The sequence below is a fragment of the Artibeus jamaicensis genome, unplaced genomic scaffold (genome assembly GCF_021234435.1).
Source record: "Artibeus jamaicensis isolate MK-2021 breed Jamaican fruit bat unplaced genomic scaffold, CSHL_Jam_final scaffold_847, whole genome shotgun sequence".
In the NCBI taxonomy this organism is placed as follows: Eukaryota; Metazoa; Chordata; class Mammalia; order Chiroptera; family Phyllostomidae; genus Artibeus; species Artibeus jamaicensis.
Genome location: NW_026522057.1, coordinates 5,200,677 through 5,219,352, shown reverse-complemented (window position 1 = coordinate 5,219,352; position 18,676 = coordinate 5,200,677). Strand labels below are relative to the sequence as shown.

Sequence of the window (18,676 nt, the reverse complement as noted above, 5' to 3'; positions counted from 1 at the left end):
TTATATATAACTTTGGAAGTTGAGAATAAGTTATATTTCAGACATATCTTGATTTCAAGTTTATTCAGGTGTAACAGTATTTCTGCAACATAAGCTAGCCTGGAAATACTAATGTATTTGTCTGTTATCACTTTTGTGTTAAATTTGATTTCTTTAGTGTGTTTTTTCGGGTACCTTTGGGGGGGATTCTAGTAACTTGCTGTACTGACCTTTGAGTTCATAGTATTTTTACTCCTGAGGAAATAACCTTAGTATGATACTGTTAGCTAGCACAGTAATACTTTATTAACATGGGCACGTATAAGAATTATTACCAGACATAATAGAATGAATGGTTTAGCTTGGTAATTGCAATTTTATGGTATACGGTTGTATAACATAGGCATATGTTTATTTGTGATTTAATTTAATTTGCTTTTTTCACATATATATTTTAAAGTATACAAGGTATTTTAAAGTAATAAAACTATATTTCTTTGTGAGACTCCAGATAACACATGCTTATTTTGAAAGCTTAAGACAAGATGTATAAATACATAAAGCAGAAAGTGAAAGGACTGTGTAATCTCTTTTTAAGTATAGTTTATTGATTAGTTATTAGTTGTCTCATTTTTTTCTCCCCTTTATTCCCGTCTGCTCTGCACCCCCTCCCATCAGCATCCCCCCAACCCCCACCTCATGTCCATGGGTTGTACTTCGGCTTCTCTATTTCCTATACTATTCTTAACCTCCTCCTGTCTCTTGTACCTATCATTAATGCCTCTTATTCCCTATTCTTCCCCCTCCTCACTGATAACCCTCCATGTGATCTCCATTTCTGTGATTGTTCTCCTATTCTGGTTGTTTGCTTAGTTTTTTTTTTAGGTTAAGTTGTTGATAGCTGTGAGTTTGTCATTTTACTGTTCATAGTTTTTATCATCGTCATCATTTTAGATAAGTCCCTTAACAGTTCATATAATAAGGGCTTGGTGATGAAGAACTCCTTTAACTTGACTTATCTGGGAAGCACTTTATCTGCCCTTCCATTCTAAATGATAGCTTTGCTTGGATGTAGGTCCTTGCCTTTCATGACTTGGAATACTTCTTTCCAGCCCCTTCTTGCCTGTAAGGTTTCTTTTGAGAAATCAACTCATAGTCTTATGGGAATTCCTTTGTAGGTAACTGTCTCCTTTTCTCTTGCTGCCTTTAAGATAATCTCTCCTTATCTTTAATCTTGGGTAATGTAAATATGATGTGTCTTGGTATGTGCTTCCTTGGGTCCAACTTCTTCGGGACTGTCTGAGCTTTTTGGACTTCCTGGAAGTCTATTCCCTTTGCCAGATTAGGGGAGTCAGCCACTGCCTTGCCACTCATCCTCTCCACCCCAGCTGTCTGTCTCAGCCCCTCCTACCAGTCTGAATGAATGTTTCTTGTTTCTTCTTTAACTCCTTGGTTGTCGGACTTCCATACAGTTTTCTTTTCTGGCAGTTCTGGTTGTTTTTTATTTTTAAAATTGTTGTCCTTCTTTTGGTTGTGTGAGGAGGCAAAGTATATTTACCTACACCTCCATCTTTACTGGAAGTCCAGGACCATGTAATCTCACTGTTAATAGCTTGGTGTAGTTATCTGATTTTTGGAAAAATACATGTAGTGTGTGTGTGTGTGTGTGTGTGTGTGTGTGTGTAAACTATTAAAAATTTCGATTGACCGAGAAATGCAGTAATGTATTCTAATTGTAAAAAATAAGAATTAAAGTGAAAAACTGTCACATAACCCTTTATACTGATTACTACAATCTTCCTAGGTTAACAATTTGGGATGTGTACTTAAAGAAGTTTTATATATGGTATATGCATATATCTACAATTTTAGAGAAATAATATCAAGCTTATATGCTAAAACTTGCTTATTTTACTCAGCATATTATACTCATTTTCTCATGTGGAATACATATTTACTATGTTAAAAAATAAATGAACAGTATTTCATTGGCAACTGCATTGATTTAAAATTCTATAGGTAGCAAAACCTTCAACACTCTTATTCTTAAAAAACATTTTAAATAGAAAAGCAATGTTCAAGGCAAAACATATAATGCCACAGAAAGGTTTATGGGAATAATAGTAAAAGCTGCCTTCGGCTCTCAATTCCTCCAGTGACTCCCAGTCTTTTGTGTATTCTTAAAAGCTTGAATACATTCTCTTCTGCAGTTTACTTTTTAATTTAATGCATCAAGAACAGCTTGCTATATCAGTACATGTTGAATATGTATCATACTTAAACTGTTTTTGTCCTTTTTTGTTATCACAGATAATGTTGCAGTGAATATCCTTAAACATTAAGCATTGGTTATTTATATTGGTAATATAAATTTCTGAAATGAAACTTACTGGATTAAAGAGAATGTTTATTTTAAATTTTGATGGATGCTGGCTTACAAAAGTTGAATATGTACTTCTACCAATAGTTTGGGAGTCCATGTTTCACTATATCCTTGCCAACTCTGGTGTTATTAAACTTTTTTTTTTTTTAGTACAAAACGGGGCATATATTGTAAAATACTATAGGGATTCCAAAGAGAAACACATCATATCCAAGCAATCAAAAGAGGCTGCTCACTTCTCAGTTGGTAGCACAGAAATAGGCACACGTTCAATAATTAAACTATATTACTCAATGACTTTTTCTCTCAGCAAATCTAGTGGATTGTTGAAAAGTACCATTTATTCCAAGATCCAAGGAAACTTCAAACTCATTCATGAGCTGTCTATTAAAATAACAGGGTGGGGGTGAATTAATACAATGTATGCATCAATACTGAGAACTGTACACTGTCATACAAAAAATATTTCATTTTGGGGAGGCGATTCCTAATTTATGATAAGTTTTACTGTCAGGAATAAGACCACAAAACAGCACAATCTAATTCAATCTTAAAAGCTGGCATGCTAAACAAGGAGTGTTCTTACCTTTGCGGAAGCTTCTCCTTTGCATTGTCAGGTAGTAGGGTTCTGTCTTTTCATGTGATTTTTGCCATCAAGTCATCAATAGTAACATGTTCTAGTCCTTTTTCTTTTTCTCTTAGTCCTTTTTCTTTAATTACTTCTGTACAGTGTCCTTTAGTTGATCCTGCCAGCCCCATTCAATTGATTTAGCTCTAAGCAACTCTTTAAGGTATTCTCTTTCTCCCATTTCTGTCAACTTTTGGCTTATCACTGCTGTCATCCACCTCTCTCAGTTCATCTTGCTAACTACCATTACTGTGGGCAAGGGCCATCCCTTCCCAGCAACAGAATGACCCTTGTGCTGATGACCGTTATCTACCACACTCTTTGGCTGCCTGGACTTAGACTTCTACTAAACTTTTTAATATTTGCCATTCTGATAGTTAAAAAGTGCTATCACATTATTATATTAATTTGCAATTTAACAACATTTGCATATTTTTCATGTGTATTACATATTTATATTTTTTCATGTGAGCCTTGTTTTTACACATTTTTATTTATTTTTATTTACTTATTTTAAAAGGTTTTATTTATTTATCTTTAGAGGGGAAGGGAAGGAGAGAGGGAGAGAAATATCAATGTATGGTTGCCTCTCGTGTGTCCCCTGCTGGGAACTGGCCTGCAACCCAGGCATGTGCCCTGACTGGGGATTGAACCTCCATCCTTTGGTTCGCAGGCCCGTGCTCAATCCACTAAGCTATACCAGCCAGGGCTATCTGTATGTTTTTATATAAAGTGCCACTGATTGGATGGATATACAACGTTGGGCCAAATCAGTTTGTTGTTTGGGGCCTCAAATTGCTGCTTAAATGAGATGACCTTTAAGGTTCCATTCTCTTCCAATGTTGTATCATTCTGTTGAAAAACACTCACTAAGGATTATTTTCTAAGACATCAATTACCAAACATTGTCTTGTGCATTCAATTGAAATAAATGAATGCTTAATGTTTTATTTATATAGTACCAATATATAAATTATAAGCAAGCAGAAAAGTATAAAAGGGATGAGAGTTTTTGAAAATTCATTTAAATAAAAATATTAATATTTTATATTAATATTATAAAATGGATAGGGCAAATGTCCATCTCATTGGAAACCACTCTGCTAATATGAACTGAGGTTATTTGTTTATATTAGTTATGTTCACTCTCCCTACTTGGCTCTTTTCTTCATAGTGAAATCTTGATTTTGGTGTTTAAACAACTTGGCAAATGAAAATGTTAAATCTAGAGCAAATTATCCCATAAAGTTTAACAGTGAATGTGGATAAAACATTACATTTGGTCAATCTCATGTTTTATTGTCTTATGAAATGGAGAACATACGTAGTAGGAAGTAGACTTAAAGTTAGGAGATTGCATTTTAGATACTCCTTCCAACACTCTTGTGACCTTAAACCTTGCCTTATTGGGTTGAAATTTCTTGTCTATGAAATTTGGTGTAATAGAAAGCTACTCCAAATAATGGTCAAATGAGACAGTATAACACTGCCCTTAGCATAGCTTTTGGTAGCAGGACCACAATGTGTCGGTTTTTAAACTGACTTTCTATCTTGAATATTGTTTTAAAGGAATATTTCATGTAGAACAGCTTTCCTCCATTTTTCTGTCAATGTACAGCCCATTAAAGGAAAAAAGAAGTTTTCTAGATGTTTACAGATCATTTTCTAACATAGTTTTAGATTCAGAGAGCCTATGACGAGCTTTGTAGACTGGAAGTATAATTTGTGGTGAATTTTTATTATATTGAGGCAATATGGATGTTCTTTTGGGATTTACACTGTGCGTAATGGATTTGGCCTATTGCAACCAACAGATCATTCTATGTAAAATATTTTTTATTCATCTGGCTGTTGATTTTAAGTTGGCTTATTGTTTGAGATTTAAATTGTGTACTTTATTGAAATATGCATATATCAAAAGTGACTTGAATTTGTAACACATTGGATTTGAGTCCCTGGGAAAAAGATGGCTGGCCATGTTTTTTATAAAATCATAGAATCTTATGTTTAGGGGAAGATTATAGAGCTTTTCTAGCTCTTTGTTTTTCCAGCTTAAAACTTTAAAGGGGAACCTCCCTCTTAGTCTAGGATGTTAGCTGAGGATCAGAATAGGTTATAATTTCAATAAAGTTCTGACCTTTGATGTACCTATTTTCCATCAGCCAATTCAGTAGTAGTGTGTATCATTGTGATTTGACATGAGCACCTTTCTACAATGTTATGATATAAGCATTTCCTTTTTGAAGGAAGTGCAGTTTAGTCAACATGCTGCTCTCCTTTTATAGGATTTTAATGAAGCAGTGAGAATTTGAAATCAAACTACTTAGTTGAATTTGCTTTAGTACTATATACCGGCATATTTCTCTCAATGAAGATGTGTATCTGAAAAATTGTCTTAAACTTATAAGTTAGTAGATCTTTTAATAATAGTGCAAAGCGTCAAAAGCAAATAATTTCAGAATACCTGCTATGTGCTACTCAGTATGCTTGGTGTTCTGGTCTACAGGGGTGGAAAAAACACATGGTTCTTGCCCTCTGACTTTATTGTCTAGTGGAGAAGATAAACATTAAACAGTTTTTCATATTATATTTGCTTTTGATACAATAGAACAGTTGTCAGTGTTTGATCATGTATATTTTTCACCTGCCAAGTAATATAAGTAAAACAATTCCCAATGCCTAACTGTTGCATAATTTTGAAGCCTAATATAAATGGTTTTGAATGGGCAACATTATTACTCTTTGTCACTTGGCATAGATTATAAAGACATCATTTTCTGTGCCACTTTTCTACAACAACTTCATTGGTATTGGTTGCCAAACTAAAAGTTTGAAGCAAGTGTGTGATTAAGAAGAGGAAGACCCTACTAATGTAGGGGAGAGCAGGAATTCCAGGAATCCATTTGGGGCTAGATGAGGCTTTTATAAGATATTTTAGGTTTGGAAATGCCAGAAAATAAGTATCCTTTGATCATCCTGCAGTCATAAAATATTTGAGCCTAGGAGATTATTGCCAAGAATTAGAAAGCTTTTTTCTATGTATATAAGGCTGTATGTACTAAATTGTTTAGAAGGGTCATTTGGGAGCAGGAGTGGAATTAGATGGAACCATAGGTGTGACCTTTTAACTTCTTTATTGCATACACATTTTTAGTATATGTGCTGCCGAAGCGAGCAGTATTGCATACACATTTTTAAAGTGGTGGAATTATGTGTGAATTTGGCTTTTTGTGAATTTCAGTATTTTTCAAATAAAATTTAAAAGGGCAAAAAAAATGGCACTCTATTAATATGGAAGAATATCCAAGATCATTGTTTAGAGAAAAGGTTTAGGAAACTATTACCCCACTTTATAAAGCAATGATATATGGAAAAAAATTTGAAAGACGATTACTAGAGTATTATCATTTATTGCATTTCATTTAAGAACTAGTGGGATGATCACTTTATGTTTTTATAGAGTTTATACTTCTGTGTTACCCTTTTAAATTCATTTTCATTTTGTCAACTGTTGTTTTCAATACTTGTTTTTGCTTCTGTCTCTCATTAGATTCCTTGTTTCGTGACCCTCATGTTTTTTTTATTTTGAATGTAGCTTCTTGAGGCAGTCTTTAGTTTCTTGATGGTGTTAGACTGGTTGGGTATAGGAATCTGGATGGAAAATCAGTTTTGCTCAGAACTATGAAGGGTATGTTACTTTATAAAAATCAGATAATCTCTAAAATACAAACTCATAAAGAATGTACTAAAGTGAATACAACCTAAGAAATAAAATGATTGACACTACCTATGTATCCATTCATAGATTATCATCTGCCTCCCACTACCATCCTGATTAGGGTATTTAATCATTTCCCTGCATCTCTTTACCTTTTAAATTTTTGTGCATTTTAATAACAATGTATTATTTTGTTTGAAGCATTAAATGCATAATCAATAAATTTGACAGATTAATATTATTAATATATTAATAACTAATGTATTTTTTGTTTCAGCATTAATTAAACTGTGGTAATGTATGTATTGTGAAGTTTTAAAGTTCAGTAATATTTCTAAGTTTTGTATTGGTATGTATGCATTTACTGGTATGTAATATTTTATTATGCAAATATATTACAGTTTATTTGTCCACTCTTTATTGACAGATTTAGAGGTGCTTATATTAACTACTAGGGTGGATGCCTTTCAAAAATATCTTGACACATGGGTGTAAGAATTTCTTTGTAGAAAAAAATTTTGAAAATTTATTTTTAGAGAGAAAGCCAGAAACATTGATTTGTTCCACTTATTTATGCATTCATTGGTTGATTCTTCTGTGTGCCTTGACCAGGGGTGGAACCTGCAACTTTGTCCTATTATTATGATGCTCTAACCAACTGAGCTACCTGGCCAGGGAAGGATTTAAGAATTTCTTTAGGGTCTGTGCTTACATTGGAATTGCTAGCTTCATATACTAGGTTTATTATCAACTAATAAATACCACCCAGTTATTCTTCAAAGTATTTGTGGCAGTTTATGCCAGTTCTTAGTGTATGAACATTACTATTGCCCCACATCGTTGCTAGTACTAGATGTAGGCAGTTTTATTTTAGCCATTCTGGTGGGTGGACTGTGGTATCGCATTGTGGTTTTGCTTTTTCTGTTTACTTGTAAAGAGCTGTTTATCTTCTTAGCGTATATTTGGTTGCTATTAATAGTCAGCTCTCCTACGAATTACCTTATTTTTTGCTTATTTTTCAATTGGATTATTTGCCTTTAAAAAAAATAGTTTTTATGCCCCGGCTGGTGTAGCTCAGTGGATTGAGCATGGGCCTGTGAAGCAAAGGGTTGCAGGTTCAATTCCCAGTCAGGGCACATGCCTGGGTTGCAGGCCAGGTCCCCAGTAGGGAACACATGAGAGACAACCACACATTGATGTTTCTCTTCCACTCTTTCTCCTTCCCATACTCTCTCTCTAAAAATAAAAAAAAAATAAAATATTGAAAAAAATAGTTTTTATGAAATGATGTATTCTAGACATTAATCCTTTGTTGGTCATATAGTGGTACTTTGGAATTATCTTCTCCAGTTTATCTTTTCACATTTTATATTATCTTTATGCACTGAAGTTTTACATTTTATTGCAGTAAAAATCATAAATATGACAACTGAAATGTCAAATTTATTTAAATTCTTTTTATGATTTTGTGCAGTTTGTGGCCCTTTTGTCTTTTTCAAAAAACAGCTTTATTGACATGTACTGGACATAGTAAACTGCTCTTTTTAAAATGTACAGTTTGATAAGCTTTGGCATATGTGCCCATGAAACCATTACTGTAATCAAAATAATAAATATATTCACCAGCGTTAGAAGTTTGTTCTTATCCCTTTGTATTTCCTTTTTATTTTTTTTAAGATTTTATTTTTAGAGAGAGAAGAGAGGGAGAAAGAGAAAAACTGGATGTGTGGTTGTCTCTCGCATGCCCCCAACTAGAGACCTGGCCCCCAATCCAGGCATGTACCCTGACTGGGAATTGAACCCTTGACCCTTTGGTTCACAGGCTGGTGCTTAATCCACTGAGTCACACCAGCCACAGCCCCTTATTATTATTTTTTACCTTTCTCTTTGATCCATCCATCCATCCTCACTCAACTAGTGATCTGCTTTTTGTCTCTATAGGTTATATAAAAATAACTTTACATAAATAAAATTATATAGCCTCTTTCTGTTTGTCTGCTTTCACTTGGTATAATTATTTTGAAGTTTATTCACGTGTATATTAATAGTTAATTCCTTTTATTGCTGACTATTCATCGTATGGTTATATCATGATTTGTTTATTTATTCACCTGTTGATAGACGTTTGGCTCATTTCCAGGTTTTGGCTATTGCAGATAAAAACTGTTGTCAGCCTTGGTGTATAAGCCATTGTGTGGACAAATGCTCCCTCACCCTGCCCCACCCCCGCAAATACCCAGGTAGAATGTCTGGGTCACATGACAGGTTTTTCAGAGTGAGTTGTATCATTTTACACTCCCACCATCAATGTAGGAGATTTGTTTTCCACTTTCCAGTCGGCACGTGCTTTGGCCAGTCTTTTGAATTTTATTCATTCTAAAATTAGTGATAGCTCATCGTGGTTGTAATTTGCATTTCCCTAATGACTTACTATGTTAATTATGTTTTATGTATTTATTTGCCATCCTTGTATCTTCTTTGATGAAGTATCTTTTCAATTTTTGGATATTAAAAAAGATTGGATTGTTTTATTGTTGAGTTTTGAGAAAAGGGTATGTATGTGCACATGGGGTGTGTGTATATGCACATGCATGCACAGACTCTTTATAAAATATATTCCCTTTTTTAAAATAAAAAGTTGAGGCTTAGATTACAAAGGACAGACAGATTGGGGATGGTGATTTATACTACTATGAGATCTGTCCGGAAAAAGTCCAGCCATTGTTAATAAAATGAGAATGGTTTGTATGACATCTGTTTAACTTGGCCAAGGAGAGTGGACTGGAGTGCTGCTATGTGAACAGTGACAGTGTCACTGTACTAGTCATTGGGGCAGTTGGCACCCATGGCAGTTGAGTGAGCATGTGTACTATGTGGATGTACATTCAAAATGACTGAGTGAGTAGAGAAACGAATCTGCATCAGATTTTGTGTTAAGCATGCACATTCCCTCCACTGAAACTACTTGGGTGATTCAGAAGGCTGCTGTTATGGGCATCTGGTGATTGGCAGCTTCATCACAACAATGTGCCCACTCATGCATCATGTCTCAAGCAGAGTTTTTGGCAAAACATCACATCACCCAGGTAACTCAGCCTCCCACATAGCCCAGATTTGGTGCCCTGCAACTTCTAGCTTTTCTCAAAATTAAAATCACCTTTGAAAGGGAAGAGATTTCAGACTGTCAGTGAGATTCAGGAAAATACGATGGGGCAGCTGATTGCGATTGGGAGAACTGTGTGAGGCCCCAAGGTGCCTACTTTGAAGGGGCCTGAGGCATTATTTTCCTATGTACAGTGTTTTTTATATCCTGTATCTTCTTCAATAAATGCCTTTTTCATACTACATGGCTGGATACCTTCTGGATAGACCTCACACTTCTAACTTACATTCTGCCACTGGTTCAGGTGGGACTCTCTAGAGAAAACACCCTTAGCCATGACAGATTCTGTTGTGGTGATGTCAGTGTGGGAAAAGACTGAGGTGTTGTCCTCCAGCTCATAGGGAGCATCTGCTGACAAGGATGAACTGAAGTAGACGACATGGTGGATGTCATATATTCTGGACAAAACTATTGGTGAACTCATGTAAGACACTCAAGAACTTCCAGGAAAAACTAGGTGAGATGTTAAGAAGAAAGACGTCACTGGGTGGGCTGCATTACTGGGTGGGCACAAGAGCAGCCAAGCCATGGTTCATTTCTGTTAAGTTGATCCCTCTTACAGCCACAGAGCTGATGGGGTCAGGGGAAATAGAATCAAATATATTCTTTGCAAAGATATTCTCCTGGGCTGTGGCTTTTCTTTTTATTCTCTTAACAGTGTCTTTTGAAGAACACAGTTTTTAATTTTGATAAAGTTCAATTTATCAAACTTTTCTTTCATGAATTCTATTTTTTAAAATATTTTATTTATTTATCTTTAGAGGAGAAGGGAAGGAGAGAGGGAGAGAAACATCAATGTGTGGCTGCCCCCCATGCATCCCCTGCTGGGAACTGGCCTGCAGGGAACCGGCCTGCAACCCCGGTATGTGCCCTGACTGGGAATCGAACCACGATTGTCTGGTTCGCAGGCCCGCGCTCAGTCCACTGAGCTATACCAGCCAGGGCTGAATTCTATTTTTTTATGTTATATCTACAAAATCTGCCTAACCCAATGCCACAAAGATATTTTTCTATGTTCTTCTCTATAAATTTTATTGTTTTAGGTTTTACACTTTTTTAAGATTTTGTTTATTTATTTTTAGAGAGGTAAAAAGGAGGGAGAAGGAAAGGGAGAGAAACATCAGTGTGTGGTTGCCTGTAGCACACCCCCCACTGGGGACCTGGCCTGCAACCCAGGCATGTACCCTGACTGGGAATCGAACCAGCAACCCTTTGGTTCTGAGGCCAGCACTCAGTCTATCTACTAAGCCACACCAGCCAGGGTTGTTTCAGGATTTACATTTAGATGTGTAATCCATTTGGAGTTAATTATTGTATATTTTATAGAGGATAATGAAAGTATCTTTAAAAAGTATGAATATCTAAATGTACCGGCATCATTTGTTAAAAAGACTTTCTTTTTGTATTGAGAAATGACTTTTTACCTTGTTGAAAATCAATTAGCCATAGGTTTGTGGGTCTGTTTTTGGACTCTTTTCCACTGATTCCACTGTGTACTCTGATCCCATTACCAAACTCATTTTGCTTTTCAAAACGAAAATATATTATGACAGCTGTCTTGCATGTAGAGAGACAAAAGTTAGAATGGTGGTTGCCAGGGGCTGTTGAGGGATGGCGAGTTATTGTTGAGTGGGTTCAGTTTCAGTTTTGCAAAATGAAGAGTTGTGTGGATGGGTGTTGGTGATGGTAGCACAACAGTGTACAGTTGATGCTTGAATAACCTGGGTTAAACTATGTAGGTTGTTTTCAATAAATACACAGTTAGGCCTGCTGGTGTAGCTCAGTGGATTGAGCACAGGCCTGTGAAGCAGAGGGTCGCCAGTTCGATTCCCAGTCTGGGCACATGCCTGGGTTGCAGGCCAGGTCCCCAGTAGGGGACACGTGAGAGGCAACTACACATTGATGTTTCTCTCCCACTCTTTCTCCTTCCCATCCCCTCTCTCTAAAAATAAATAAATAAATAAAATATATTAGAAAAAATACACAGTTAGCTTTCTATATCCCCTGGTTTTTGCATCTGAGGATTCAGCCAACTTCGCATCAAAAACAGTATTTTAAAACAAACAGCCCTGGTTGGTGTGGCTCGGTGGATTGAGCACCAGCCTTCGAACCAAAGAGTTGCTGGTTCAATTCCCAGTCTAAGGCACATGTCTGGGTTTCAGGCCAGGTCCCCAGTAGGGGATGCACAAAAGGCAGCCACACTGGTGTTTCTTTCCCTCTTTCTCCCACCCTTCCCCTCTTTCTAAAAATGAATAAAATCTTTTAAAAAATAAAACTAACCAACAGTATTTTTAGTCTGTGGTTGGGAATTAACAGATGGGGAGGGCTGACTGTATGCATTATCCTACACGGTTTTATATAAAGGGCTTGAACATCCATGGACTTTGGTATCCAAGTGGTTCCTGGAACCAATCCCTTGAGGATACCAAGGGACAACTATAGTTACATTTTGGGAAGTCAAAAGTTAGGTGGATTTTTGACTGTGTGTGGGTTTGTGCCTCTAACCTCTTCATTATTCAAGAGTCAGCTGTATATATAGTTATTGCCACAGAACTGTACTCTTAAATGGTTAAGATGGTACACTTTGCTATGCTTTTTGCTCACATTTTCAAAAAAGCTATTTTTGCACAATGTCTAGTTAAGTACTCAATTTCAGTACTTATTGAAAGTACTGAAAATCACTTATTCAGTGATTAAAAAACAAATCAAGACCCAGACAGGTTAGCTGACAAGTGATGGGGATAGAGGTTTGAATCCACAGCCAAAAGGCATGTTATTTTACTCAATTACATAGCTGTCTCAGAACTTTAGTACTTTTTCTCAGCGTAATAATGTTTGGATTTTAAAATCTCCAGACTTAAGTAGTAGTCTAGACCATTATTTTTAGTACTAGTGACTCACTAAACCAGAAATGGGGATATCTGAATTTACCTTCCTCTTTCTTCCCCTTCCTGTTACATGCTCACCCGCTTCTTTTTCTTGAAAACTACAAATCTGCCACAGTGAGAACCACCGGGTCTTTAAGCATATCAATAAGCACATACTGCAAGTGTACACAGGAGCAGTAAGTCATGGATGGTCCTCTTCCAAGATGCCTTTCTCAATTGCTATGCCAGAGAGAGAGTGCTGTTTGGAGAATTACATACCTTTCAAGATTTTGATTATTGTTAATGATAATGCCTATGGCCATCCTCCTTTTATAGATAGTCTTCATCCCAATATCAAAATGGTGTTTCTCCCTCTAAACACTACCTCTTTGATCCAACCAATAGGTCAAGGGGTTTAGCAGCCTTTAAGATACACTATCTGAAAAGAATATTTGGTCAGGCTACTGTGCAGGCAAGGAAGACAGTGAGAATACACTGATGCAATTGAAGGATTACAGTTGTATATGACTTAATCAGGAGCTTTGTTTGGGCTTGAGTTGATGTCTTCAAGGATTATATAAATGGCATCTGAAGACACTCAGATTCATCCTACACTTCAAAGGATTTGCCAAGGATTGGGAGGTTGCAAAAATCAACAAGGCTGTGGTTGAAATGATGAAGAACTTTAACTTGGAAATGGATAAGGATGACATTGAGGAGAACCTAGAAGTGGTTCCTGAGGAATTGACTAAATGAGGAGTGGTTGGAAGAAGGCAAAAGAAAAGGAAACTGCAGGGGAAGAAAAAGAAGAGCCCCTAGGAAAATTCACAGTAAAGGAGTTAGCAGAAGCTTTTGCAGACCTCAGCGAGCTTGTTAAAAAGTTTGAAAACGTGGAACCCAACACCGAAAGGTTTTCATTAGTAGAGAAAAATGTTTATGGTGCATTATCTGCTTACATACAAAATCCATGATGAAGAAAAAGAAAAAACCAAGCAAACCACCAGACTGATATTTTTGAAACAAGTAACTCTTCCTCAAGAAGAGCCTGAAGCGGGTCCTTCAGAAGATATTCCGAAAGAAGGCCTTATTAACACAGCTCCATGAAATATTATTTCCCCTGAAGACCTTTCAGCTGAACAATATGTGGAGGTGAAAGAGTGATAATGGTGATCCTGACCCTGTGTAAGCCTAGGTAGGTTAGTGTGTATGTTTATATCTTAGTTTTTAACAACAAAAAAGTTTAAAATAAAAATAATATATTCAAAATTTAAAAAAAGGAAACTTATAGAATAAGGATAAAAAGAAAGAAGATATTAAAGCAGCTTATTGGCTCCTTCTCGAGTCTCTGCCTGGTTTGGCCTCCTTACCTTAACTCCAGCCTCCACCATGTCCACAAGGGTGACTCAAGACCTACAAGGTGTCAACCTCTGGCCCCCAGGTCTTAAGTAGCTGCTTGCACTCAAGTGGGCCCAGCATCTGCATTGGCTCCTCAGCCTTTTTCCTGGTGGGCGGTGGCTACCAGGTTGTCCTGGATGCGAATATGAATCTGGTCAGGTGTTATGATGGGGCTGGGAGTATGGGTAGCATTAGAGATGTCCAGGTGAACCAGAGACTGCTGAATCCCTTGAAGCTGGAGATAGACCCCAACATCCAGGCTGTGCACGACCAGGAGAAGGAGAAGATCAAGAGCCTCAGCAACAAATTTGCTTCCTTCATTAATGAGGTGTGGGGCTTGGAGAGGCAGAATGAGATTCTGGAGACCAAGTGGAACCTGCAGCAGCAGCGTAAGATGGCTAGCAGTAACGTGTGCAACATGTTTGAGAGCTACAGCAGCAACCTTCAGTGGCAGCTAGACATGCTGGCTCAGGTGAAACTGAGGCTGGAAGTGGAGTTTGGCATCATGCAGGGACTGGCGGAGGACTTGAATAATAATGAGGATGAGATTGGCAAGTACCAGAGATGAGTAAATTTGTCCTCATCAAGAAGGATGTGTATGAAGCTTACATGAACAAGGTGGAACTGGAGTTCTGCCTGGAAGAGCTGACCGATGAGATCAGCTTCTGTAGGCAGCTGTAAGAGGCGGAGATTAATGATCTGTAGTCCCAGATCTCCGACATGTTCATGGTGCTGCCTGTGGAGCTGTCCATGGACAACAACTTCTCTCTGGACCCGGATGACATAGCTGAGATCAAAGTTCAGTTTGAGGAAATCGCCAACCACAGCCAGGCCAAGGCTGAGAAGATGATGTATCAGACCAAGTATGAGGAACTGCAGACATTGGCTTGGAAGCAGGGGGGTGACCTGCATCACATGAAAATGGAGATTTATGGGATGAACTTAAACATCACCTGACTCCAGGCTGAGATTGAGAGCCTCAAAGGCCAGAGGGCTTCCCTGGAGGCTGCCATCACTAATGACGAGCAATGTAGGAAGCTGGCTGTCAAGGATGCCAGGCCAGTGTGGCTCAGCTGGAAGCTGCTCTGAGAACCCCCAAACTGGACATGGCCTAGCACCTGCACGTCATGAACTTCAAGCTGGTCCTGAATGTGGAGATTGCCACCTACTACAAACTGCTGGAGAGCAAGGAGAACTGGATGGAGTCTGGGATATAGAACATGAGTATCTATTACCAATACTACCAGTGGTTACTCAGGTAGGCTGAGCCCAACCTACAGGAACCTAACCTGTGGCTTGGGCTTTCAGGCCACCTTGATCTCCGGGAGCTCTGGCTCCTTTAGCCACATGCACTAGCACCAGCTTCAGCTCCTCCAAGATGATGGTTATGAAGAAGATCGAGACTCACATTGGGAAGCTGAGGTCTGAGTCATCTGGTGTTTTTTCCAGGTGAACCATTGCTGTGGTCTCTCCTGTCCTCCAGGCCTGAGGGAAAGGAGCTGTGCAGCTGTGCAGAGGAGCAGTAGGCACAGGAGACCCACCCTGAGGCTCAGCCTCAGTCCTCAGCTCGCTTACCCTTGGGGTGGAGGAGTTTGCTGCCCTGGGGGGTCACCTCTTACCCATGCTTCCAGCTCAAAGCCAAATCAAGTGTGGTTTTTTTTTTTCTTTTTTCCAAAGTAAAATCTCAGCTGTCTCTGCCAACCCTGGATGAGGGCACTTTAGTACAACTACAATGTGTTTGTGTTTTAAGTGTTATTACAAAAGTTAAAAAGTTTTAAAAATTTTGTTATTTAAAAAGTAAAGTTACAGTAAGCTAAGGTTAATTTATCATTTTAAAAAAACATTTTAAAATTAGATTTAGTGTAGCCTAAGTGTGCAGTGTTTATATATAGCCAACAGTAGTGATCAGTATTATTCTAGGCTTTCACATTCACTCATCCCTCACTGACTCATCCAGAGCATTTTCTAGTCTGGAATCTCCATTCATGGTAAGTGTCCCATACAGGTGTGCCATTTTAAAATCTTTTCTACCATATTTTTAGTACTTTCCTATGTTTAGATATATTTTGAAACATAAATAACATTGTGTTACAATTTCCTGCAGTATTCAGTGCAGTAACATGCTGTACAGGTTTGTGGCCTAGGAGTAGTTGCTGTCGTTAAGTGGCAGAGGACTGTATTACATTGATTTTCATATGCTGAACCATTCTTGCATTCCAGGAATAAATCTCCACTTAGTCATGGTGTATAATCTATTTTAATATGCCAGGAGATTCAGTTTCCTTGTATTTTGTTGATGGTTTGTATATCAGTGTTCATAAGTGATATCGGTCTGTAGTTTTCTTCACTGTTGTGTTTGCGTTGCTTTGGTTTCAGAGAAATACTGACCTCGAAGAATGAGTTAGGAAGTGTTCCATCCTCTTTGATTTATTTTTGAAAATTTAAGTTAACTGTTGATGCTGTTCTCATTCAAACTTTCTTCCCTAATACTACTGGTAATTCAGATGAAGATACATGCAGATGCTGTAGTAATTAAATGTTCAGGTTACATCATAAAAGAAACATGAAATATTTTATTTTATTGCAACATAATGAAAGGATTTTAAGTTGAATAAAGAACACATCATATTTCCCCCGTCCATCCATCTGCTATAGTATAATTGTGACAGCTCCTCAGTCAGTCACTGTCTTACCCTAATATTAGAAATGTAAATTGGAACAAATTTTTATGGAACAGAATTTGGCATTATGTAAAGCCATAAAATTTAGGCATTCTTTGACTCAGCAATTTCATTTATGTGACATTATCCTAAAAAAATTATCATGCTTACATGGAAAAAATTAAATAGAGGGGTCGGTCCTCTTGCCATTATGTATAATAATGCAGTTAGAAACCACAATGTCCAGAAACAGAGAATTGGGTAGTAAATTGTGGATCCCATGCAAGACTGTGTACCATTGAAATACTGATGTTGACCCTGGCTGGTGTGGCTCAGTGGTTGAGTGCCAGCCTGTTAATCAAAGGGTCACCAGTTCGATTCCCAGTCTAGGGTAACATACCTGGGTTGTGGGCCAGGTCCCCAGTGCAAGGTGCACTAGAGGCAACCACACATTGGTGTTTCTCTTCCCTCTCTTACTTTCTTCCTTCCCCTCTCTAAAAAATAAATTAAATTAAAAAATTTTATCAGAAAAATACAATATTGAAAGTTTTATAAAACAGTGAAGAGTATGATTCAATTAAAATGCTTTTATTGAGGCATAAAAGTTTCTCAAACTTAATATTGTCTGTTAGTAGTGGTCTATTACTAGGTGCTGGTAGTGTGGATAGTTGACATTTTAATTTTTACTTTTCCATTTATATATTTATTTTATATCTTACTTATTTATTTTTTAGAGAGAGGGGAAGGGAAGGAGAAAGAGTAGGAGAGAAACATCAATGTGTGGTTGCCTCTCATGTCCCCTGCTGGGGACCTGGCCCGCAATCAGACCGGCAACCCTTTGCTTCACAGACCCATGCTCAATCCACTGAGCTACACCAGCCGGGGCTCCATCTATATTTTTTGAAAAGTAAATTTATTGCTTTTTAAAAAAAGATTTTATTTATTTATTTTTGGAGAGGGGAAAGGAGGGAGAAAGAAAGGGAGAGCAACATCATTGCGTGGTTGCTTCTTGCGCACTGCTGCCAGGGACCTGGCCTGCAACCCATGCATGTGCCCCAACTGGGAATCTAACTGGCAACCCATTGGTTTACAGGCCTGCGCTCAATCCAGTGAGCCACACCAGCCAAGGATGCTTTTCTGATAACAGTAAAAGATGTTTTTAAAAATTGAAAATGAAATGAAGTTAGAAAGCATAGTTAAATTCCATGACAGATTTTAGTCCAGAGTGATGGACCAAATCCAGTGAAATTTAATCAGGAGGATGAATAGAAAGATGGATAAATCAGTCAGTCATATTTCTGGGTTTAAAAAAATCAACTAACTAGATACAGAAAGTGGGAATTGGGGCCTATTAAAAGCATACGTAAAAGACTTAATTTACTCTAGCTTTTCTCAGTGTAAGCCACCAGCTATTCTCTTCCCATTCATTCTATTTCATCTCATAGCCAGTGTAGCATCTTCATGGGAAACCTCTGGTGCTTCCTCACCAGTTGATGTTTTAAGCGCTGTCACTGTTTTAGTAGTTTTTTTACTTTGTTCAAGTTATTGTCTACTCGGAGTCCTTCTGTTCCCCTAATATGTGTGTTTTCAAAAGTGACCCCGTAGTTTAGAAGCCTAGCTCAAGTGCTACCTCTTGTTTGAAGTCTATCATAGTGCAATCACATTTTACTCAAATTTATTTAATAAAATATTGAGAAGTTAAAGTCAAAAGGCCTCTAGCTTTGTGTGCAAAATTTGAAATAATGCAAACCCTCCTCTATTATGAGTCACATAATTTCCTATTGCCATAGGACATGCAGTTTTAATAGTAAATACCAGATACTTTAAAAAAATTTTTTAAATTATTTATTTATTTATCTATCTATCTATCTTTAGAGGGGAAG

At 37.4% G+C, this 18,676-nt stretch overlaps 1 protein-coding gene and 1 pseudogene across 1 annotated transcript in view; both read left to right on the top strand.

Moving 5' to 3' along the window:
* RLF (RLF zinc finger) overlaps window positions 1-18,676 on the top strand; it is an 86,356-nt gene that overhangs the window by 7,567 nt on the left and 60,113 nt on the right. The gene's annotated exons all lie outside the window — the stretch shown is intronic.
* LOC119052257 (keratin, type II cytoskeletal 8-like) lies at window positions 14,054-15,729 on the top strand (annotated as a pseudogene).